The sequence below is a fragment of the Dipteris shenzhenensis genome, chromosome 25 (genome assembly GCF_047967505.1).
Source record: "Dipteris shenzhenensis isolate YYH24624 ecotype China chromosome 25, Dip_SZ_1.0, whole genome shotgun sequence".
In the NCBI taxonomy this organism is placed as follows: domain Eukaryota; kingdom Viridiplantae; phylum Streptophyta; class Polypodiopsida; order Gleicheniales; family Dipteridaceae; genus Dipteris; species Dipteris shenzhenensis.
This window is the reverse complement of record NC_141620.1, coordinates 43565678-43592518: the sequence shown is the minus strand read 5'-3', so window position 1 is coordinate 43592518 and position 26841 is coordinate 43565678.

Here is a 26841-nt window from a genome sequence, read left to right as displayed (position 1 = left end):
TCCAATGGAAGCAACTCCAAATCAGGATCATATTTGCTCATCCAACAATCAAATGGGAATGTTCCATAGGGACCAAAACCCTATGCATAATTTGCCAAGACTTGTATGAAGATGAGAAAAATATCTTCTACCTATCTACACATGCCGGGTTTATAGCACTCGGGATGGATGCTTTCATTGCATATGTATGCCTCATGGGTAGTCCTCCCCTCAGGGTTATTGCAGGTTTGTTGCCATTGCTACAAAGGCCATCACTATTATTTGCAAGGCATGACATAACTGACATCCCACCCATGCACAGCTGATGATCCCATCACACCAGCAAAAAGAAGTGTCGGAAAATGACAAGGCCTATCTCACATCCAACTTTCCATATCTAACCACTCTTTCTGCCAACCTCATAACTCACTTACCCTTGCTGCTACCACCCTCTTAACCTTCCCCGAGCTCCATCCTAACATCTATTCCCTCCATCATCTCTTTGCTGATGCCTCTCACCATTTTCAACTAACCCAACAATCACAAACTTACGAGCCCCTCACACCTAGCTTCTTCCCCTCACTTCCTAATCCTACCCTTGAGGATTACCAAGTTGCTCAAAACATTTTCCCAGTTCTTCCCCCCCCTCCCCTCCGCTCCCCCTTCTACAACTAACACTCTTCCATATTTCTCCCCAATGTCCTCAGATTCTCTCCCTACCCCATCATCACCTCCGACACTACTTGTGCTTCCATCAGCACAAAATGACACAGTATTTGATTTTGAATATCAGAATCCGGATAATCCAATTCGTACTCCCATGCCAAATTCCAATGATGGGTATGATTTTGATGAGATACCACTTCCCAGTAACCCCATCAGGGAACATTGGAGTAAATATCCTGATATGAAAACTCGAGGTGGATGGACCCTAGACAACTTTCCTAGAGGCATGCTTCACTTACACAATGAAACATTCCAAAGAAAAAGCCTTGTGTGATTGGCAGCTTGTGATAAGCGAGGAGGATTTCCAACTTCATCTAAAAGGATCTTGATGAAATCCTTGTGGAGAAAGGATCTTGATGAAATTTGAAAGAGATGATGTCATTAAAAACTTCTCTTATTTAAAGTACTTTGAAAGAAGAGAATGCAATAGAAAGAGGTTATTGGTCATACTCGCAATGGGAGGAAGCACCATTAGGAAATGCTGTAAATAATTCATCTAGCCCATGAAGGAAGCTCTTGCAAGATTGAAGACCATCCTATGAGCAAAAGAAGAAAGTTTTGACAAAAAGAGGTCTGGCATTATTTCAATTGAAGTCTGACATTGTTTTGATAGAATTCAAACTATTTTTTTAGGTAGAAGACTAAGAGTCTGAGGTCACTACTGTAGCAATTGTTCAAGTTTTTTCTCAACCTCAATATTTTTTTATTTTTGGCGAAATGGGAAACAAAAAATGATTTATTTGTTTGCAAAAGGATCATAGCACTTCCGCATGTTCATATTTGAGCAAACCATGTTAGCAAGGGGATAATTGTAAGTACTTTTGCTTTGCTAAATTGATTGATGAATTGTATTGCATCATCAAATCTTGGAGAAAAGCACCTTCATCTCAGAAATTGGAAAAGGCTAAAGGCAAGTTGGCAGATTTTTTTGAGACATTGCATCATGCTTATGATTATGTTGATGGAAATAAACACAAATCATGTTCAAGTTTGAACAAAATAGAAACATTGCAGTCAGCCATAGAAGAGTTAGAGGACACATATGCCAGACATGATGATAGTGAGGAGGATTACTTTGTTTGGAAATACATTGGGCCAGCCATGATGAAGAATGAGAGTACTCCAAGAGAACCCAGTGAACCAAAAGATCCAAGAAGAGGTCTCAAAGGTATCCACCTTCACATTGGACATATCCCATGATTTGGTAGATGATTATGATCACCATGATGATATGATTTGTATAGTTATACTTTCAGCTAATATGCATGTGTCTCATGATGAGGCAGTATTATAGGTTTTTGATGCTCATGAGGATGATGCTCATGTTTTTGACATGGATATTGTTGTTTATGATTCAATTGATATGCCTTTATGTGTTGATGTTCCATTGGATGATGATTTGCATGAGAATATGCCGATGATGCTATTTCTTAGGATATGGTCGTTGTTTCTCAGGGATATGACATGATGCTTGATGATACATATTCCATGCATTAAGAGATGCAGGTTGTTGGTTTATGCCATGATATTGAGGGTCTCTACCATTGTTTAAGCAGCCATGATATGGTTGATTTGTCTATTTCTATCATGCTACATATGGATGGATGTTCTAAATTATGCTTATGCATGATATGGCATGATGGGATAGCATGGATTGATGTGCTATTGGCATGCAAACATGATGTATTTATGGCTCTATGTGTTTGTATATTTTGTTTCATGCCTTCACCACATGTGTTGGTTGAAGACCTTCCTCATGCATGCCAGTGCATGAGGAAGGTCAAGTAGATTGATACAAAATTTTCTTATGATGCAAATGTGACTCTCATGGAGCCCATAGATAATGTTTCAGCTATTGGTGCTTCATCAACATACTTTTATGAGCAATGCTATGCCCACACTATGTCTACTCCTTGCCAGTGAAGTCTAGACATGCTCATACGTTCATGGTTCTATATTTTCATTCTCTATCAGCATGTATGGATGATGTTATACTTGATGGGTTCCCAGCCCTAGCATGTAGCCATGCAATGGTACAATTGTAATCAGTAGAACCTACACCATGGAGGTTAGAAAGGGTTTGAGTCTTCATCTTTTTGTTCCAAAAAGTACTATCCACCGGGAGTGCCAGGTGTTGAGGGGTATCTAGGCGCCACGCATAGGACAGACATAGAGTTTGACTGTGGTCTTGGTCAAAGGTCCTAGCACTAGTGTAGTAGTGGAGAAAGTTACAATAGACATGGGTTATGGGGCAACACATGTAACTTTTGGGGGGAACTTAGTGGGACTTGTATCCATCATGGTGTGTGGGGCATCTTGGAGAGTGTGCACACGTAACTTTCGGGGGGATCTTCTTGGGACTTGTATCCTGGCCTCTTTTGCTACTAGCAAGTAAGCAATGTAACAGTGCTGCCCCCTTCTTCCATGTCTCAATGTTTTCCCTATGTTGTAGCAAGCTACAACACCAATCATCTCGAGTCTTTTCGTCTCAGTTGAGTCCATCAATGCTCTCTCATCTTTGTTGTTGGTATTTCGATTCATGTTTTTGTTGAGATATCGAGCTCCACTCGCGATATGCCAGGGTGATCGTTGTGTATTTATGTCACCGACTTGTTAGCTGGAGATGCGGTTGGTACACCGCCCACAAATAATAGTTGGATGACAGCTATCCTTATCTACTCTAGTTTGTGGCTGAGTTAGTATGCCACCTTAGTTAGTTGGGTTTGGTTTGAGACCCACATATAGGGTTCTTCTATTTTCTTTGTACTAGAGTTCTTTTGGCTTTCACAACAAGAAGAGGAAAACTGTTTTCAGTCTCCACCTTTGTGTGTATTCCCCCATTGTGATTGTGAGAAAGCCTCAAGTGAGACTCCTTCCCTCTCTCCCACTATCTTCACATGGTATCAGAGCCTTGTTCGTGGTAAGGAGCTCAAGAAAGCAAACCAAGTTCGCAGTTTCTTGGTAAGAGGACCAGTGTTGCTTTCCTTTTTCGAGTTTGGGAGCAAATCTCTATAGGTAGCACAGCCGGAAGTGCAAGAGTGCGCTGTCTCAGATTGAGACGCCCTTCGCAATGTGGCGAGAGGGCAAAGCCCATGGTGACTTTATTTTTCTAGTTCGAGGTCATTTCGGGGCCCGTTTTGGAGGCGGAAGTTCTCCGTAGGCACTCAGAAAAAGGCCCTTTTTTTGCTGTGCGACCACTGTTCTGCAGGTCGGTGAAAAGTTGCTGCAGAAATTGCATCGTATGCCTGTGCGTAGAGACATTGGAAGTTGCAGATTCATGCTTGTTGCCTGTTGATGCAAAATCGTCACTAGGAAGTGACTGTGTGGTGAAATACCACTTTCGTCAGTTTTGTAGATCTGCCCGTGTGAGGCAAAAGCTGTGTTTTTTGCAGTGACAGAATATTTTGCAGTGTTCTGTAATGGCATCTGATTCTCTTTCACAGATTGTCACTGAAAAGCTTGACAAGAACAACTTCCAGGCATGGAAGTTTAGAATGACGTATTTCTTGATGGGAAAAGGCTATTGGGAGTTTATTACAGGAAATGAAGAAGAACCTGCTTTCCTAATGTTCCCAATCAACAGGAAATGCAGGCATTCAAAGGATGGCATGAGAGAGACAGGAGAGTTATGTACTGGCTATCTATCAGTATTTCGGACTCCATGATTGTGCATATTCAGGATGCAAGTACGCCAAAGGGGGCATGGGATACTTTGGCAAAAATGTACAGCACAAATACACAAGCAAGGAAAATGCAGCTCAAGCAGGAGCTGCACAATGTGCAGAGAGAAAATATGAGCATCAATGACTACCACATGAAGGTGAAGAAAATTGCGGATGCACTTGCTTCCATTGGGTCGCCAGTGGATGATGACGATCTAGTTTCTGTGACCTTGAATGGTCTAGGAAAGGATTATGCACAGTTCCAGACATCCATTGCCATCCGTGAAAAATTTCCTGATTTTGAGGAGTTGATTGCTCTTCTAATTTCTGAAGAGCAGAGAAATGGTGGTGCATCTTCTTTAGCAGGAACTTCAAAAGAAAATGTCTTCTACTCAAATGCTAGCAGAGGTAGAGGCAGAGGTAGAGGAGGCCGATCTGCAGGCCGTGGTAGAAATCAGAATATGCAGCAAATGCAAGAATACCAGTCCTATGCAGGAGGACGTGGTAACTCTAGAGGCAGGGGGAGCCAAAGAGGTCGTGGTGGATGGCAGAGAGGCCAAAATGCAAACAGCAATGTTGAATGCTACTACTATGGTAAAATGGGGCATATGGCTAAAGACTGCTACAAAAAGCAGAATGACATTATGAATGGAAAATTGCAGCAAGGCAATTATGCATCCTCTAGTAGACAGGGTGATGACAGGAATGAGCATTTGTTTATGGTGCAGCATATGACAAATTCTGTGACAAGTGCAGAAGAAAGCAATGATGTGTGGTATGTTGACTCAGGTGCATCAAACCACATGACAGGTCATGCTGAATGGATGCAAGATGCAAGGAAAATGGAAAAACCAGGATTTGTGGAGACTGGTGATGATACTGCACATCCTATTGTGCAGATTGGCAAAATTCCTTTGTCTATGCAGGATGGGAAAAAGAAATACTTGTGTGATGTATTTCATGTCCCGAACATCACCAAGAACCTGGTTTCTATTGGTCAGATGGTTGAGCAGGGCTTGCAGGTCAGATTTAATCCTCATGGATGCTTTGTTGAGGATATGAAAAATAATGGTCGCTTGATAGCAAAAGGAAAGAAGAAGGGCAGGATGTTTACGTTGGATGCAGACATGCCTGAATTGAGTGCAGCAATGTTTGCACATGGGACCGGTGTAGTTGCAGATATTGATATCTGGCACAAACGCATTGGTCATGTTAATATACAGCGACTTAAATCAATGCAAGCCCAAAATATTGTTGCAGGATTGCCTAAATTCAAGGTTGCAGAAATGCACAAGGTTTGTGAAGCCTGTCGATTTGGGAAACACGCAAGGAAACCTTTTCCTAGGCATGTTCAAGAGAGTAAAAAGCCATTGGAATTAATCCACTTTGATGTGTGGACTACTAAAGCTGCATCTATTGGTGGCTGTCACTATTTTGTCACATTTATTGATGACTTCAGCAGAAAACTTTGGGTGTACCTTATGAAAAAGAAAAGTGAAGTGTTGGGGCACTTCAAAGCTTTCAAAGCTATGGTTGAAAAAGAAACAGGCCTGCAAATAAAATGCCTAAGGTCAGATGGAGGGGGAGAGTACCTCTCAAATGAGTTTGCAAGGTTCCTGCAGGAGCATGGCATAAAGCAGCAATATTCATGCAATCATACCCCATAGCAAAATGGACTTGCAGAAAGGAAAAACAGGCATATTGGAGAGGTATCTCCGGCTATGCTAAATGAAAAAGATCTACTAGATTATTATTGGGCTGAAGCAGTTGCTACAGCAGTTTATATAATGAACAGGACTCCCACTGCAGCAATACATGGCATGATGCTAGAGGAGATGTACACTGGTAGGAAACCAGATATTTCTCATTTGAGAATTTTTGGTTGCATTGCCTATGTCCATGTGCCAGATGAGTTGAGGTCCAAGTTGGATCCAAAAGCTGAGAAGTGTGTCTTTATTGGTTATTCTCTGTAGCAGAAAGGGTATAGATGCTATAACCCCTCTACTCGTAAGTTTACAGTGAGCAGAGATGTTGTTTTTGATGAGATGAGCAGCTGGTATAAACCAGTAAATGTGATGATTGATGTAGATGCACAAAATGGTAATGCTGCACAGAATTCACAGCAGCAATCACAAAATATCAGTGGACCTGCAGTGTCCTCTAGTAGTGGTTCACATACCTCGCCATGGACAGGTAGATTGAGATCAGGAGAATCTCCTCAAAGCAATGCAGATAATGGTACGCAGGTATCATGAAAAGGAAAAGAGAAGGTAGATCAGCCCATGTTTGATGTGAATGCAAGTCACTCTTATGTGGATGGTGAATCCGGTGGCTCAGAGCAGAGCATTGATGATGAGTTGGGTATTCCTTCTGTTGTTACACCTGGAGTAAGGAAGACCAGGGATGTTTTGAGAGCACCTGGAAGTGAGCCTATTTTGCGCAGGTCTACCAGGGTTAGGTATCCTATGGATAGGCTGAAATATGATGGATTTACAGCCATTCACTATGCCTATATGGTCAAAGTGATACAGGAACCAAAACCCACTTCTTTTGAGCAAGCCATGGGAAATGAAAAATGGGAGAAAGCCATGGATCAAGAAATGGATGCCTTGGATGCTAATGCTACATGGGAATTGGTGCCTTTGCCTAAAGACAAGAATGCAATTGGCTACAAGTGGGTTTATAAGATCAAGCACAATGCAAATGGTTCTGTGAATAGATACAAGGCAAGATTAGTTGTCAAGGGGTATGCACAGACATATGGCATTGATTATGAAGAAACTTTCAGTCCGGTTGCAAGGATGGCAACCGTAGGAGCAGCCATTGCTATGGCTGCATCAAAGGGATGGTCTTTACATCAGATGGATGTAAAGAATGCCTTCTTGCATGGTGATTTGCAAGAAGAGGTCTTTATGGAGCAGCCAGCAGGTTATGTTCATGCTATGCATCCTGAGTTTGTTTGTAGGTTGAAGAAAGCCTTGTATGGCTTGAAGCAAGCACCTAGAGCATGGTCTGACAAGATAGGACAGTATCTTGTCACTATCGGCTTTCAGATTTCCAAGGCAGATTTCTCACTCTATGTGAGAAAAACAGAGAAAGGGATTATGCTGCTTGTCATTTATGTTGATGATTTGATCATCACAGGTGATAGTGATGAAGATATCCTTCATGTGAAAATGCTATTGAGCAGAAGTTTATTGAGATGAAGGATTTGGGAGAGCTGCGTTATTTCTTGGGCATTGAGGTGATTAGATCACCAAGTGGGATACAGCTCTTGCAGACTGGACATGCTATCCAAATATGGGATGACAGGCTGTAAGCCTATTTCAGTTCCTTTGGAGCAGAATGTGAAGCTAAGCGCAGATGCAGGTGAGCTTCTGGATGACCCTACTATGTACAGACGCATAGTAGGAAGTTTGATTTACATGACTATTACCAGGCCAGATTTGAACTATGCTATTGGGTTGGTAAGTCAGTTTATGTAGGCTCCAAGGAAACCGCATTTGGATGCGGCTAGACGCATACTCAGGTATGTGAAGTCCACATTGCAGTATGGACTATTTTATGAGGTTGGGGTTCAGATACAGTTGCATGGATACACTGATGCTGATTGGGCTGGTAGTATTTCTGATAGACGATCTACCAGTGGATATGTATTCTCTTTTGGGAGTGCTGCAGTCACTTGGAGCAGCAAGAAACAGCCTACAGTTGCCTTGTCGAGCACAGAGGCCGAGTACAGGGGTGCAAGCAGCAATGGCTGCATGTGAGGTAGCTTGGTTGCATAAGCTACTCTATGATATGCATCTTGGGCCAGTTGTCATTTATTGTGACAACATGAGCAGCATACACTTGGCAAAGAACCCAGTCTTTCATGCTAGAACAAAGCACATTGAGGTGCATTATCACTATGTGTGGGAGAAGGTTTTACTAGGTCTTATTAATCTAGTTTATGTCAGCACAGAGGATCACATAGCTGACATATTCACGAAAGCATTGGGCGCAGAGAAGCTGCGCAAGTTCAGAGACCTGCTTGGTGTGCAGGAATTGGGATTGAGCTCGAGGGAGAGTGTTGAGATATTGAGCGCTCCACTCGCGATATGCCAGGGTGACCGTTGTGTATTTATGTCACCGACTTGTTAGCTGGAGATGCGGTTGGTACACCGCCCACGAATAATGGCTGGATGATAACTATCCTTATCTACTCTAGTTTGTGGCTCAGTTAGTATGCCACCTTAGTTAGTTGAGTTTGGTTTGAGACCCACATATAGGGTTCTTCTATTTTCTTTGTACTAGAGTTCTTTTGGCTTTCACAACAAGAAGAGGAAAACTGTTTTCAGCCTCCACCTTTGTGTGTATTCCCCCATTGTGATTGTGAGAAAGCCTCAAGTGAGACTCCTTCCCTCTCTCCCACTATCTTCACAGTTTTTGCATTTGTCATCTCTGTCATTGATTGCACATCTATTCACTTATACTCCATTGGCTTCTCCACCACACAAACTTTCGTAGTTCCTAGCAGGATTGCCAAATGTTAATGCCAAATCGTGGTGATGGTGGCATTGGTTTGTCTAGTGTATAGAGCAATTTTCTCTTCCAGATAGCCAAAAGAGCATAACCCTCATTGAAAAAATGCAAATGGGTGTGAAGCATGTGCATAGTATGGGGGTCAAGGAGTAAACATACTCCGTAAAATGAATATTGAAAGAGAACAAGAAGGAAAGTTTGTGATGGTTGAGGGCAAGTGTATTTCTATTATTCAACCAGATTGTCTTGAATACAAGCAGTTTAATACAAGCAGTTCTTGGTTGCACTTCACATACATGAGTTTCCTGTGTTGCAAGAACAATGCTAACTTCTAAGACTCTTAAATCTTATATACAAGGCTTTTGATTGACACTCGTGGTGTGGTACATTTACTATAGTTTGCATCTCCATTGTTAGAAGGGTATGTGCCATAACTTTGTATCTATTTGGGATGACAAATGTTGCCTAGATGTAGGGATGTTTTTATTGAAGGTATAGAAATATAGTATTATAATATCCTAGCAAAATTTTTAATAGATTATTTTTTTAATTTTCAAAGCATTGGCAAATTCTATCTTTTTCTAGAAATTTTGTTTTAAATTTTGGCGAAATATTACTGACCATTTAAAAAAACTTTCTATGTTCACAAATATACTAAAAACTAATAATACTAAAAGCTACCTCTTTTTTCCATTTCAAAATCCAAAAGACATGAAATAGATAACATTTAAGATGCTATAAAGTAAGCAAAGAATAAAATTATTCAAGTATAATGAATAACCTTCAATCCATTGAAAAGAAAATTGTTCAAGCTACCTCTCTCTTTGAAAGAGTCTGCGAGCATGACCTTAGAAGTGGTCCCATCTAGTCCCATCCCTTGTGGGCATAGGGGCCAAGAACTAATCCCTTGCCAAGCACTGGGTGGGGATTCAGAGAAGGGATAGATATCTATATTTACTACTACCATGTGGCACATTTGAACCTCATGTGGATGATTATCAAAAAGTCTATTTCTAGCACTTAGTTTTCATCTTTATTTCAATGCAATGAATAAGAGGGGGTTGTGACTATGTGAATGCAACTTATATTTTTAGCTTTGTTTCATGTAATGCATATGAGGGGGGTTGTAACTATGTGAATGCATAGAGTGGACCTTAAATCAAATAGGCATGCTTCCTATATAGGAAAGAAAAAGCCATTACCTCTCTCTTCAAAAGAGTCCAGGAACCTGACCTTGGATTGGTCCCATCTAGTCCCATCGCCTTATGGGCATAAGGTCCAAGAACCAACCCAATTGCCTTGTGGGCATAAGGTCCAAGAACCAAGCATTGGGTGGGGCTTAAAAGAAGGGATAGAGATCTCCCTTCACTACTACCATGTGGCACATTTGAAACTCATGTGAATGGTTTTGAAAAGTCCTATCTCTCTAGCACTTAGTTTTTAGCAATATTTCAATGCAATGCATGAGGGGGGTTGTGACTATGTGAATGCATAGACTTTAAATCAAACTCAACTGGTAGAATATGAGTATTTCATCTTGGAGATCTTACACATATCATCTTTCAAATACCTCATGCTGTCAATATTAGAAGAAAATTACAATAGTGCAACTGAAGGTTTAGGGCCTTAAATAAGAGGATTGAAGATCCCTAGAATGTTAAGGAAGCACAAGGACCTTTAAAATTATTTGAGATTTAATATAGAATCTTTAATGAAGACAATTCTCTCTAATTGACTCTCTCTCTCTCCACATTTTTTCACTCCTCTTTTCTTGTTTCCTTCCCTTCCTCTCCCTTTTACAAATTCTAGTTGCTTCTCTTACTCTGCCAGATCTTCTTCCTTACAATAATGAGAAAGTTTTTGTGGCCAATTCGAAGCATAATGTGTTATATCTTATTGCAATTACTTTATGATTGAAATATAAAAATCACAGCTCATACATCTTAATCATACTACACAAACATTTTAAAGTAAATAGCATATCCAACCATTTCATATTCAAGCATAATGACACTAAAAGCCAAATAAATGACTGAGTGTCAAAACCTAGATAATTACAACTAAGAATTTAAAGTACAACACCTAAAGTTGAATAAATTACTAAGTGTTGAAGATTAGACTATTATATTATGTGAAGAGTTACAATGACACTGCAAGCCAAATTAATTACCACAGTCTAAACATTCATTCTATGATGTACGCAACCACACCGAAAGCCAAATTAATTACCAAGTGTTGAAGACTAGTTATTTTAGAAAATATGTACCATTTGAGCCGAATAAATGACCAAATGTTGAATCCTATTACCCTTCTAAGAGTGGTGAACAACACATGCAACGGAATAGTACAATGAAGTGTTGAACTAGTTTCAAAACAAGAGGAAGGAGTCCTTATAACAACATCGAAAGTCATGTATTACAACCAAGTGTCGAAATGCAAACTTACTTATCTAACTACACCTACAGCCGAGCGGAAAGACCCAATGCAGAGAGATAAGCACCATACATATGCATGGCCCAGAAGACAACTCAAATATATGTGACAATTCAAGTGATCAACGTATTGTGCCAAAAGGCCAAATATGACACTACATTGATACCGAATAGTCATATAATATAAAAAGAAAAAGGACATGTCACACGACATTGACATATTATTTTAAACTACAACACTACTAAAACATTGTGCTAAAAGATTTATGCCTAGATTTGCTACATTGAAGATTTTATCGTAGTATACAAGTGACACGTCCAACCAAATAAACATTAAGACAAATTTGAGAAACCCGCATTCCAGAATGAAGTTCAAATGAAATGCATTGTTTTTAAAAAAAATTACTATAGAAGCTAGCCATAAAGAAGATATAAACTGTTCCAATCCAAGAATCTCATATAAGCTATAAACTTAGCAAGAACACTACCTACTCCCAACACTCATACTTAGCTCAAACAAATTTTTTAATGACACCTAACATCACGATAGCTCCTATCAATAATTGCAAGAATGACCAATATTGTTACTTCTATGATCATGTGTTAGAAAAATTATATTTAAATATATTCCTATAACATTATCTATATCTAAAGAATAAAATTCTATTCAACTACCAATAGAAATAACATATATAGCATTAACTTATTAGACTACTCTTATATTCCCTAAGAAAACATTAAATAAATCAATATAGGGAGTACAATCTAGTTTACAATTAATCATGAAGAACACATGACCTTAGAAGTATTATTAATAAATCCTATTTGACCCAACCACATCACTTTTACCCGATAAGAGTAGCAGAGTACTTTTGTTATAATCATCAAATCCGCTACCTATATGTGTGTGTGTGTGTGTGTGTGTGTGTCTCAACATCTAGTTAACTCACCTTAAATAAACTATAATCTATATATAAAGAAGAATTACTAACTTAAACTATACGTGTAGATAAGTATACGTGGAAATAGCTACAAATAAAAATGACTAGCTGCAGCTATTAAAAAGATCTACTATAAGCCATACAATCAAAATGAAAGCAAGTAGCAAGAACACCTACATCTCGAACCATGCAATCATCATCGAACATAAATTACACTATCTAGTGACTTATCTATCGTATTCGAGAGGCGAATACAAGCGAGCACCTTCAATGATGCCCACAGCCACCAGACTACACGATTGGGCTCTTTGCCAATCAATATGAGCCACTTGATGACAAAAGAAACTAACTACCAATCTTCCTGACTATGACGTGCAAGCAAAGATCTGCTAACAAATCAATGTTTAGCAGCAAAAATTTGATAAAGGAAAGAGCTAACCCACCATTAAGCACATAAAAACATAGGGCCCAAAACACTACTACCATGAACACAAACAATACAAAGGAAACAACCCAAGATCACAATCTAGGGACCCATCCGATATAGCAAAGTAGACATAAAGCCGTAACTAACATCACCTGATGATCCATGCTTTCTAGTTGACAACCTAGAGCTGTTAGATAAGAATCAAGAAAGAACACTAGGGAATAATGGTTGAGTAGCAGCGACACTCAAGAGGAAGATGCCAGCTATATGGGACCTAGGCTAGTATGCTCTGAGAGAACTACAATAGTAGACACAGTTGAGAGACAGCTTCACGACATGGATGAATGGGCTTTTAGATGGTTACTATTTGCTCTTTCCCACGGCTTCCATAGGATGAACAGGGTATTCTCAGTATGTAGGGTTCTGAGGCTTTTTGTCACCTATAGATATATCTAGGTTGTCATTTGTAGTATACGTGTAGCTTAGGACCTCGAGTCGTATTTCGATGAGAGACGTAGCTTAAGTGTGGTAAGCAAACATAGTGCATGCATGTGTAAAAGGAACGTGCATCATCATGGTTGAGGTAATGAAGGTTTTCGCCTTTGTTGGGGGTTGTACGGTTTAGGAGGAGTTTAAGGGCTAGAGGGAGGTTCAGGGTTTAGAAGGAGGTTCCAAAGTTTAGAAGGAGGTTCCAGAGTTTAGAAGAGGTTCCAGAGTTTAGAAGAGGTTCCAAGGTTAGAAGGAGGATCCAAGGTTTAGGGTAGAGTACATGGTGGAGAACTCGTCTCCCTTGTAGATCATGGAGGTTAAGGGTTGAGGAACTAAGGGCTTAGGGGGAGCATAGGAGTGGGAGAGGAAGAAGGTGTAATAGCATGGGGAAAAGAAGAGAGAGGAGAGAGGAGGAGGGAGGAGGAGGAGGGAGGACAAGAAGGGATGAGGAGGAGGACGAGGAGGAGGAGGGAGGAGGAGGAGGAGAAGGGAGGAGGAAAAGGAAGGAGGAGGAGGAGAAGGGAGGAGAGGGAGAGGATGGGTTGCAAGGTTAGAGGAGAGGGGAGGAGGAGTTGCAAGGTTAGGACATGCTTTTGGATGTGGAGTGCAAGGAAGCATGGACACTTGAGACAATTGCATAGGAGTGGGAGAGGAAGAAGGTGTAAGAGCATGGGGGGAAAGAAGAGAGAGGAGGAGGGAGGAGGAGGAGGAGGAGGGAGGAGGAGGAGGAGGGAGGAGGAGGAGGAGAAGGGAGGAGGAGGAGGGAGGAGGAGAGGGAGAGGATGGATTGCAAGGTTGGAGGAGAGGGGAGGAGGAGTTGCAAGGTTAGGACATGCTTTTGGACGTGGAGTGCAAGGAAGCATGGACACTTGAGACAATTGCTTGAAATACCAAATTAGAACTCAACACAATGTCCCAAAGAGTGTGGGCTTCATTCCATTATGGGGTATTTATACAAGTTGGAGAGCTTCTCTCTCTGCATGTAGGAATTGTAAGACATTCTCTCTCTACATGTAGAACTTGTATATAGAAGCTGCATGTAGGAGTTGTAGGATCCCATAGGATAGAATAGATGCATCTTGCAAGAGGTGTGAGAGCACAATGAAAGAAAGATGGTAGATTTCTATTATGATTGTGAGAGAGAGGACTCTCTCTTATAGAAAGGGGGAGAAGGTAATACCTTCCCTACATAGTGGCAATCAGCCCCTACATCAGTGGGAATCAATCCCTACATCAGTGGGATTGCCTTTGTCTTACATCATCACTTAGGTCACACACTAGACACATCATAGCACTTGATGTGCCTTTACATCACACACAAACACACATGTGACTCCCCTAGATGCACACATGCACCATAGAACATGCCCTTGATCATACTTACCCCAACAGGAGTTGCATGTAGAACTCGCATGTAGAACATGCATGTAGGAATTGCATGTAGGACTTGGATGTAGGAGTTGCATGTAGAAGTTGCAAGTAGAACATGCATGTAGGAAGCGCATGTAGGACTTGCATGTAGGACTTACATGTAGGAGTTGCAAGTAGAAGTTACAAGTAGAACACACATGTAGGACTTGCACGTAGGAGTTGCATGTAGAACTCGCATGTAGGAATTGCACGTAGGAATCGTATGTAGAACTTGCATGTAGAACATGCGAGTTGGATTTCTAAGAGGGATTATTCCTAGCCTTATGCAAGTACAAGCGGAGCTTTGCCACTACTCTACACACATATTCTGTACTACTGTGATGCCAAAAATTGATATTTTTTATTTGGCATTGGTATTATTTTCTTCTATGTTTGATAAGAGTTTGAGTATCAAGTGATAGCCTAGCGGCTCTCACTTATTTCTATTTTCTAAGATATTGTATGGGATTGAGAGGATGAGTGGAATGGATCATTGTAAATACCATAGGTATGAATTATAAATACCTTGGTATGGGGTGAGAGTTATTTGTGTATGGGACATTATGGGGTTTTTAGAAAATAGAAAGAGTGAGTCGTATAAAGAGGTGGGCTCATGTCCATGTGTTTCAATCATATAAGAGAGGCCACATGCCAAGAATGTGGAAGGCATGTGGAGGAGTGTGGAGTCAATAGGACTCCTTCTAGAATTCCTATGTGGAACAAGTAGGATGTGGACATATGAAAAAGAGAGGGTCTCTATGGGCTCCATGTGGGGAGACTCTTGACTTTCTCAATATTTTAAGAGTCTTGAACATCTTTTGATGGGACACATGGCAAGAGTAGCCAAAAAGAACATGGATGGTGACATACGGGCTTATGTGATTGATGGGGAAAGGAATCTATAGGCAGCAATTGTAAATGGGTGAAAGAGGGTGACAAAATCTCTATAAAAGGAGCCCTCCTCTACTTGTTCATCATCTCTTCCACCATTAGGCCTCATGTTGCTTTAGCTCTAAGCAGAAATCAGAATATGTAGCAAATTCAAGAAAACCATTCCTATGGAGGAGGACATGGTAACTTTAGAGGCAGGGGAGCCAAAGAGGTCATGGTGGATGGCAAAGAGGCCAAAATGCAAACAGCAATGTTGAATGCTACTATTGTGGTAAAATGGGTCATATGGTTAAAGACTGCCATAAAAAGCAAAATGACATCATGACTGGAAAATTTTAGCAAGGCAATTATGATCCTGTAGTAGACAAGGTGATGACAGAAATGAGCATTTGTTTATGGTGCAGCACATGACCAATTCTGTGACAAGTGCAGAAGAAAGCAATGATGTGTGGTATGTTGACTCAAGTGCGTCAAACCACATGACAGGTCATGTAGAATGGATGCAGGATGCAAGAAAAATGGAAAGACCAATATTTCTGGAGACTGGTGATGATACTGCACATCCTATTGTGCAGATTGGCAAAATTCCTTTGTCTATGTAGGATGGGAAAAAGAAATACCTGTCTAATGTATTTCATATCCCGAATATCACCAAGAACCTGGTTTCTATTGGTCAAATGGTTGAGCAAGGCTTGTAGGTCAGATTTAATCCTCATGGATGCTTTGTTGAGGATATGAAAAATAAAGGTCGCTTGATAGCAAAACGGAAGAAGAAGGGCAGGATGTTTACATTGGATGTGGACATGCCTCAATTGAGTGCAGCAATGTTTGCACATGGGACCAGTGTAGTTGCAGATATTGATATCTGGCATAAACACATTGGTCATGTTAATGTACATCGACTAAAATTAATGCAGGCCAAAAATATTATTGCAGGATTGCCTAAGTTCAAGGTTGCAGAAATGCATAAGGTATGTGAAGCCTTTCAATTTGGAAAATAGGCAAGGAAACCATTTCCTATCTCGTGCCATGCTCAACGAAAAAGTCCTGCCATATTATTATTGGGCCGAAGTAGTTGCTACAGTAGTCTACATAATAAACAGGACTCCCACTACAGCAATACATGGCATGACACCAGAGGAGAGGTATACTGGTAGCAAACCAGATATTTCTCATTTGAAAGTTTTTGGTTGCATTGCCTATGTTCATGTGCCAAATGAGTTGAGATCCAAGTTGGATCCAAAAGCTGAGAAGTGCATCTTTATTGGTTATTATCTGCAGCAGAAAGGGTATAGATTCTATAACCCTTCTACTCGTAAGTTTACAGTAAGCAGAGATGTTTTTGATGAGATGAGCAGTTGGTATAAGCCAGTAAATGTGATTGATGATGTAGATGCACAAAATGGTAATGCTGCATAGAATTTACAGCACCAATCACAAAATATTAGTGGACTTGTAGTGTTCTCTAGCAGTGGTTCACATACTTTGCCATGGACAGGCTTGAGATCAGGAGGATCTCCTCAAAGCAATGCAGATAGTGGTATGCAAGTATCACAAAAAGGAAAAAAGGAAGTAGATCAGCCCATGTTTGATGTGAATCTAGGTCACTCTTATGTGGATGGTGAATCCAGTGGCTCAGAACAGAGCCTTGATGATGAGTTGGGTATTCCTTCTGTTTTTACACTTGGAGTAAGGAAGACAAGGGATGTTTTGAGAGCACCTAGTAGTGAGCCTATTTTGTGCAGGTCTACCAGAGTTAAGTATCCTGTGGATAGGCTGAAATATGATGGATTTATAGCCATTCACTATGCGTATATGGTCAAAGTGATACATGAACCAGAACCCACTTCTTTTGAGCAAGCCATGGGAAAAGAAAAATGGGAGAAAGCCATGGATGAGGAAATGGATGCCTTGGAAGCAAATGCTACATTGGAATTGGCGCCTTTGCCTAAAGACAAGAATGTGATTGGCTGCAAGTGGGTTTATAAGGTGAAGCAGAATGCAAAAGGTTCTGTGAACAGATACAAGGCAAGATTAGCTGTCAAGGGGTATGCACAGACATATGGCAATGATTATGAAGAAACATTCAGTCCGGTTGCAAGGATGGCAACCGTAAGAGTAGCCATTGCTATGGCTGCATCAAAGGGATGGTCTTTACATAAGATGGATTTAAAGAATGCTTTCTTGCATGGTGATTTGCAAGAAGAGGTCTATATGGAGCAGCCACCAGGTTATGTGCATGCTGTTCATCTTGAGTTTGTTTGTAGGTTGAAGAAAGCCTTGTATGGCTTGAAGCAAGCACCCAGAGCATGGTCTAACAAGATAGGACAGTATCTTGTCACTATTGGCTTTCAGATTTCCAAGGCAGATTTCTCACTTTATGTGAGAAAAATAGAGAAAGGCATTATGATGCTTGTCATTTATGTTGATGATTTGATCATCTTGATCATCACAGGTGATAGTAATGAAGATATCCTTCATGTGAAAATGCTATTGAAGCACAAGTTTGAGATGAAGGATTTGGGAGAGCTGCGTTACTTCTTGGGCATTGAGGTGATTAGATCCACAAGTGGGATATGGCTCTTGCAGAGGCAGTATGGATTGGACATGCTGTGGGATGATAGGCTGTAAGCCTATTTCAGTTCCTTTGGAGCAGAATGTGAAGTTGAACATAGATGCAGGTGAGCTTCTAGAAGACCCTACTATGTACACACGCATGGTAGGAAGTTTGATTTATATGACTATTAACAGGCCAGATTTGAGCTATGCTGTTGGGTTGGTAAGTCAGTTTATGCAGGCTCCAAGGAAATTGCATTTGGATGTGGCTAGATGCATACTGAGGTATGTGAAGTCCACATTGTAGTATGGACTATTTTATGAGAGTGGGGTTCAGATACAGTTGTATGGATACACTGATGCTTATTGGGCTGGTAGTATTTCTGATAGACGATCTACAAGTGGATATATGTTCTCTTTTGGGAGTGCTGCAGTCACTTGGGATAGCAAGAAACAGCCTACAGTTGCCTTGTCGAGCACAGAGGCTAAGTACAGGGGTGCAATAATGGCTGCATGTGAGGTAGCTTGGTTGCATAAGCTACTTTATGATATGCATCGGCCAGTTGTCATTTATTGTGACAACATGAGCAATATACACTTGGCAAATAACCCAGTATATCATGCTTGAACAAAGCACATTGAGGTGCATTATCACTATGTGTGGGAGAAGGGTCTAGTAGGTTTTATTGATCTAGTTTATGTCAGCACAGAGGATCAGATAGCTGACATATTCACAAAGGCATTGGGCACAGAGAAGCTACGCAAGTTCAGAGACCTACTTGGTGTGTAGGAATTGGGATTGAGCTTGAGGGGCTATTGAGATATCGAGCTCCACTTGTGATATGCTAGGGTGACTATTGTGCATTTATGTCACCGACTTGTTAGCTGCAAATGTGGTTGGTACACCGCCCATGAATAATAGCTAGATGACATCTATCTTTATATATTCTAGTTAGTGGCTCAGTTAGTATGCCACCTAGGTTAGCTGAGTTTGGTTTTAGACCCACATATAGGGTTCACCTATTCCTTTTGTACTTAGAGAGAGTTCTTTTGGCTTTCACAACAAAGAAGAGGAAAACTGTTTTCAGCCTCCACCTTTGTGTGTATTCCCCCATTGTGTATGTGAGAAAGCTGCAAGTGAGACTCCTTAATTCTCTCCCACTCTCTTCACGGGAGAAGCATACATACACAAGACTAGTCGCCTACCATGCCATGACAATAGAAAAATGTAGAGGAAAGGCATGGTTTGACAGAAATCTTAAAGCTAAAGACATCAAGGAAGGTGACTTGCTCCTATTAAGTACACAAGGGGAAACTGAAGTATCTAGGTCAAGGACCCTACCGAATAAGAAAGATGAATGCAGAGAATGATAGACGATGATGAGGACTGACGATCCTGTTGATACAAGTGGTGCCCATGTAGCCATCCTGATGATTCTGTAGTACTTATGGGAGGTTGTTCCAATGGTATTTCAATCACTTGTGTACAATAGTCATACTATTGATCTGGCACTAGCTCCCCTTATGGCTCATCGCCAGGCATAGCATCGATGGGCGGTTCTAGTACTGATGTAGCCTCAGGCTCTAGTGCCCATCTTTCCTTAGGCTCTGGTGCTGATCTTGCCTCAGGCTCTGGTTGCTGATGTTGTTGGAGATATATTAGTTGCAGTTGTGCACTAAGCTGTAGCATCTTGGGGGGCAATTCCTCAATTCCAACCTCCAGAATAGGTATTTCTTCTAAGGCATCTGCACTTGCCAATGTGATAGTAGGAGAAGTTGGTGACAGCTCCCATACTGGTGAGAAGGGAATGTCCAACTCATCAATTGGTTTTGGTGACTAGGGCAGAGTTATTTCTCATTCTTATAGCTCTTTTTTCGTGATTATAGCCAATAAGTGTGGAGTTTTATATTTTTGGCCTGATGAACCATCTAGTTTTTTTGTAAAGAAGATGATTAAGTGCTGGATCCAGTCTTGCTTTAGCTTCCTACTCAGCAAAACAAATGTGTAGAGTGGAAGGGATCGATTCTTGCTGCACTTAACCCCCAAGATTGTGGATAGGAATTGTGTTGCTTCCTTGAGGCAAGGTTTAAGGATGGTGCAAAGTAATATGCCATCCCTATGAAACAATGTGCCCTTGGGGAGGAGAGGCTGTACTTCAAGAAATTTTGCATCGACAGGCCATGTAGGGTATTTGGCACCTTGTGTTGGGAGTGAGAAAGCCCTTTGAATGATTGTACTGTCCTCCAAGGTTTTTAGGCTCTCATGCAAGCTCCCTAGACCCCTTTGCTCTAATAAGATGTTCCTTCCTTGGAAAGAGCATGTAGGTGACCAAACAAGTTCCAGTGACCGGGCCCCATCAATGGGTGTGTAGGCCAGTGGTGACTGGGGTGGCATTTGTTCTTCGTGGTCATGCACTCAATCCTCCTCAGAGCAATCGCTTAGACCAAATGCTTATGGTTGACGTGGTTGACAACATGTAGATGGCTGCGAACTCGTGAGGGGGTCTCGTGGTCGAGGCAGTGGGCTCTTTCTGCACATCCTCTTTACTAGCGGCATTTTTCTGAACCTGCATCTAGGTGCATGTGGTGTACCATTGATCATTAGATTAGTTGGCATGTAGGTATGACCTTTGTGTGTGTTTGTGAGAGATCTTATTTTTATACATGCTTTGAGAGTATGGAATGAAAGTGTGTGGCACAATTATTCATGCAATCATCTATGTGTCGACAAAAGCGTGTGAGTGCACGTGACCTAGTAGCTAGGTAGGGACTAACTATATGCTTTTTTTTCTTCTTCTATTTTGCTGGGATTTCATAGGGTAGCTAGAACTCGGGCATCACTTTTGAGCCCTAGGTTAAAATTGATTGATGCTACCTACATGTGCGAAGACGTACATATGCAAGTGAGTGCTCGCGATACAATCTAATCCTAACTAAGGAAGAATTGGTTTCCCAAATCTTCATTTTTGTTGAGGATGGCTTATGTGTTGAAGTAGTAGCACTTCAGTCGGCTCCTATTTATTGTTGTGTTGAATTGGACTCCATCCAATATTTCTAGCAGCACAACTCTGATGGGATTCATCTTTCTTACTCGGTAGGGTCCTTGACCTAGATACTTTAGTTTCCCCTTGTGTACTTTGGCATTGTATAGCAGGACCAAGTCACCTTCCTTGATGTCTTTAGCTTTAAGATTTCTATCAAACCATGCCTTTCTTCTACGTTCTTCTCCGTTTTTCTATTGTCATGGCATAGAAGGCAACTAGTATTGTCTCTATATGCTTCTCCAACTGATAGAGTCTTCCTTTCAAGGATTCATGGTCTCCAATGTGTTCCTATACTGCTATGCGTAGGCTTGGTATTACAAATTCTAGTGGGACCATAGATTCAAGGCCGTATACCAATTGAAAAGGTGTGTTCCCTGTACTGACCTTGAGTGTTGTTCCGTATGCCCATAAGGCTGCATTCAATTTCTCTACCCAGTCAAAACGATGTGGTTCTACTACCTTGGTGAGGATAATGCATAATATTTTGTTGGTGGATTCGGCTTGTCCATTCCCTTGGGTATAGTAGGGTGTGCTTTTTCTATGGATTACCAAAAATCCAGACAAGAGTTCTTGGATTACCTCATTGACAAAACGTGTGCCTCTATCCGACACAATTTCAATGGGGCATCCGAATCAGGTGATCACATTTTCGTATAAGAATCTTATGTGCTTCTGGCATCAACCTTTCTGACTACTTTAGCTTTTGCCCATTTTGTAAAGTAATCAGTGGTACAAATCATCCAAGAACACCTGTAAAAATTTATTCAAAAATGACATAAAAGCTATGAACATGACTGGTTGGACTGTGGCCGGGGCATTACAAAGGCCGAATGGCATGACTCTATATGCAAAAATACCCCATTTTGTAGCAAATGATATTTTTGATTGGTCTTTAGGAGCAATTTGCACTTGGTTATAGCCACTGAAGCCATCCAAGAAGCTATATATTTCAGAGCCTGCCACCTTTTCCAACACTGTTTCTATTAAGGGTAGGGGATATTGATCCCAAATTGTGGCGGCATTCACATTATTTAAGTTTGCGCATATTCTGAGCTTCTTGTTACGTTTAGGCACAATGACGATGGGTGAAACCCAATCAGTGTGCTCTATCTTGTAGATGAATCCGGCATCTAAAAGTTTTTCCAGCTCGTCATAAACCATGGTGCCATACTTAGGATTTGTGCCATAAGGTCCACATACCTTAGGGTGGGCATCTTCCCTTTTAGGTATCGTGTGTACTTCCACGTCTAGTGAAATTCCTTTCATCTCTTTGTATGATCATGCTAGGCAGTCACGGTATTCCATTAGGAGTGCTTTGAGCTTGGTTTCATCTTCTTGTCGAAGCTATTTCCCAATGAAAACCAGTTTTTCTTCCTCCCCTTTAAGGGCGAGGTTTATTGTGTGTGTTTTTACTGGTCCCTTATAGATTGGAGTTTCTCCAATGCTATCGATTTCTTGAACTTCAGAGACTCTTAGTGGTCTTGGCATTGCTATTGGGACACTGCCACTTGTGTACTTCTTGAAGTATTCCAATACTTCTCGAAGATTGGCCTTTCATGGTGTTGAACTAGCCTGACATGTGCCATGGTGGCATAGTTTTATTTACCAATTTGTTAGGGTCTTTTTGACTTTCTATTTTTGAAATCTCTTGATTGAGCTTCATCCGCACATGTGGTTTATATTTTGGAAACTTCTTATGTTGGGAACTGTGGGGTAACTTTTCCACTCGTAAGGTGTTCCCAAGTAAGGGTTCATTTGCTGTGCATACTCCTTCCAATCCCTCAAGGGACCATTCAAGAGGCGGTGGTTTTGATTTTGAGGGAGCTGGCTTTGCAAAATACAATTCAACGATCCTTGTTTGGACTCATTTGAATTCGTTGAAGTGTTTGGCCCTGGCTTTTCTGTGATTTCCTCCTTCAGCTTTCTTGCAAGATCTTCTACTCTTATTCAACTTTGGAGGTTCAACTTTTGAAAGCTCGACTGCCATTAGGGCATGCAGAATGGCTAAGTCATTATCAAAGATTTGATCTTCAATTTTAGCATTCTTAGCCTCAGTTTCAAGGTCCCAAGGAAAATCTGAGTCATCATTGGTATGGGTACCTTCTTCAGGTTCATTATCCCACTCGAGCTCGGCCATAAAGAATGGCACTTCTAGATCGATTGGTTCTTCATGTGTGAGTGGAGGATATACCTGTAGCATCTTAGCATCTATCTGTGAGAACATGGGGTCTAATGAATGGTAGTTGTCGATGGTTGCCAATGTTTGTATCCAGCTATTGACATTGCTTTGTGAATCGCTTGCTATGGCATGCTGTTGCAGGGGGAGCTGATTTGCTTGAGATTGTCGTGGAAGATGTGTCATCCAATGCTCTAGGCACAATTGGTTTTATAGCTCCTGTCCCCACATTCACCTTGATTGCAGTGTCGCAATTTTGGATTGTCACTCTATCAGTTTCCCAATCATGGAGGACTGATGCCGTCCCTGTAAGATTTGATAGGATTTTTTGGGGAGATCTAAGATTGTGAATTGAAGGGAAAAGCGAACTCCTTGCGACCTTTGTGGACACACCATTCACTATTCCCAAGGATCTAGCCCGTGAATCATCAGCAAGGCGTATGTTGAAATTAGCCTTTTGCATTGGTGGGAACCCCATTCATCGTAGAGCCCCTTTGATAGGACATTTACACCTGCTCCACCATCCACTATGGCTTGGACTTCATTATATGCCTTGTGGATCAAAGGCACAGTAATGTTGCATATGTCATCTCTCTCACCCATCCTCACAGGGATATCTTCGATGTCATTCATAGGTGGAGGGGGATTTGCGAGTTCAATCCATCCTTTGAAACTCTCCAAGAGATTGGGACAATTCCATAGGAGGATTCCGATGGGAATGACACAGAGCAACTTAGGATGCTAGAGAGTGCGGCTCCTTCAAGTTGATGTGGCGGTACATTATGTTGTGGAGTCTGTTGTTGGAGCAGAGGCTCAATTATAGTATCAATACTTTGTGGGGCGAAGTCATGGATTGGGTCTTGAGCTTGTTTCTCAGCCTCAACTTGAGCTTTGTTCCTTTTGTACCCATTGTTGAAGTGCATGAAAGTGAGCCTTCTCCACTTCTGCATATAGGTATGGAGCTTCTTTTAATTGAGGCTCAAGAGCTGATGTGGATGAGCTTGGCTACTCATTGCTTGGCGGAGGTGGAGGCACTTGTGTTTTCTTTTTAAGAAGTCGCTTTGGTTGGATTGGAATGTTAGGGTCTTTGGTGGCCTCTTTCTATTGGCGTGTAATTACATTCATAGGTTGTGATATTATGCTTGCTGGCCCCATGGTCCACCCCAATGATGCCGATTGGGACATCAGGCTTAACCTTTGTTTGTTGTGGGACCTTATTTTTCATGGGACAATCCATACAGGCATGTCCTATGCCACAATCTCTATAGAGTGGTTGGAAAGTAGCGGGGCTACCGCGATGAGGGCACTGTGCGATCCTGTGATTTTCTCCACAACCGTAGCACTTGATTGGCGCTTGATATGTGTTGGGATGTACTTGATTTGCATAGAATAGTATTAGTCCCTCTGCACTGGGTACTCTGTTTCATACTCAAATGGCGAGTCTACTTCCTCGGCTTGTAATTGATGTATTGGAACTACTTGAGGAGCTGGATTTGGCGCTCTTGGATATGGTCGTGGATTCAGATTCTTGAGTAATTGTGGGACTTGTGTTTGAACAAGAACATGATTTAGCCTCGGAGCTGGGGGCGCTTGTGCAAGTGTCAGTTGCATGTACACTAGCATGGGTACCACTTGGTATTGTTGAGGTTGAGGCAACAGGTTGTTGCGCATGTTGAAGATGAAATTGTTTTCATCATGCCCGCCAACGATGCAGATATTGCACCACAATCTTGGCGGGGGATTTGCTTGTGTAGTGATCTTGGCTCTTAGGACCAGGCACTCATTTGCTGAATGCTTGGCCATGCAGTGTGGACACCAAACATTTTCTCGCCGTGGATAAGTCTGAGTTGGTGGTTGAGACAAGTGAAGCTTTTGTTCCATGGCCTGCATCATGTTTTCTTTCAGCTTCATGGTCATGGCCTCTAGGTGATCTTCATTTGATGTTTCGGCAATGGACTTGGATTTGCCCTTTTTAGAGCGCTTATCTCATGCACTGGATCTGCCATCATCACTGCTAGTGTTAGAGTCGGTCATGCCATCCTCGATGTCAATGGCTACCGCATGAGCAGCAATGAACATCGATCTCAATCTGCCTGTCCATGGCAAAGTATGTGAACCACTGCTAGAGGACACTATAGGTCCACTAATATTTTGTGGTTGCTGCTATAAATTCTGTGCAGCATTACCATTTTGTGCATCTACATCGTCAATCACATTTACTGGTTTATACCAGTTGCTCATCTCATCAAAAACATCTTTGCTCACTATAAACTTAAGAGTAGAAGGGTTATAGCATCTATACCCTTTCTATTGCAGAGAATAACCAATAAAGATGCACTTCTCAGCTTTTGGATCCAACTTAATCTCAACTCATCTGGCACATGAACATAGGCAATGCAACCAAAAACTTTCAAATGAGAAAAATCTGGTTTCCTACTAGTATACCTCTCCTCTGGCATCATCCCATGTATTGCTGCAGTGGGAGTCCTGTTCATTATGTAGACTGCTATAGCAACTGCTTCAGCCCAATAATAATTTGGTAGGTCTTTTTCGTTAAGCATGGCACGAGATACCTCTCTAATATGCCTATTTTTCCTTTCTGCAAGTCCATTTTGCTGTGGGGTATGACTGCATGAATATTGCTGCTTTATGCCATGCTCCTTTAGGAACCTTGCAAACTCATTTGAGAGGTACTCTCCCCCTCCATTTGACCTTAGGCATTTTATTTGCAAACCTGTTTCTTTCTCAACCATAGCTTTAAAAGCTTTGAAATGCCCAAACACTTCACTTTTCTTTTTCATAAAATACACCTAAACTTTTTTAATGTAGTCATCAATAAAAGTGACAAAATAATGAGAGCCTCCAATAGATAAAGCTTTAGTAGTCCACACATCAGAGTGGATTAATTCCAATGGCCTCTTACTCTCTTTAACATGTCTAGGAAATGGTTTCCTTGCCTATTTTCCAAATTGACAGGCTTCACATACCTTATGCATTTCTGCAACCTTGAACTTAAGCAATCTTGCAACAATATTTTGGGCCTGCATTAATTTAAGTCGCTATACATTAACATGACCAATGCGTTTACACCAAAAAATCAATATCTGCAACCACACCGTTCCCATTGCAAACATTGGTGCACTCAATTTAGGCATGTCCGCATCCAACATAAACAACCTGCCCTTCTTCTTCCCTTTTGCTATCAAGCGACCGTTATTTTTCATATCCTCAACAAAGCATCCATGAGGATTAAATCTGACCCGCAAGCCCTGCTCAACATTTGACCAATAGAAACCAGGTTCTTGGTGATATTCGAGACATGAAATACATCAGACAGGTATTTCTTTTTCCCATCTCGCATAAACAAAGGAATTTTACCAATCTGCACAATAGGATGTGCAGTATCATCACCAGTCTCCACGAATCCTGGTCTTTCCATTTTCCTTGCATCCTGCATCCATTCTGCATGACCTATCATGTGGTTTGATGCACCTGAGTCAACATACCACACATCATTACTTTCTTCTACACTTGTCACAAAATTGGTCATGTGCTGCACCATAAACAAATGCTCATTTCTGTCATCA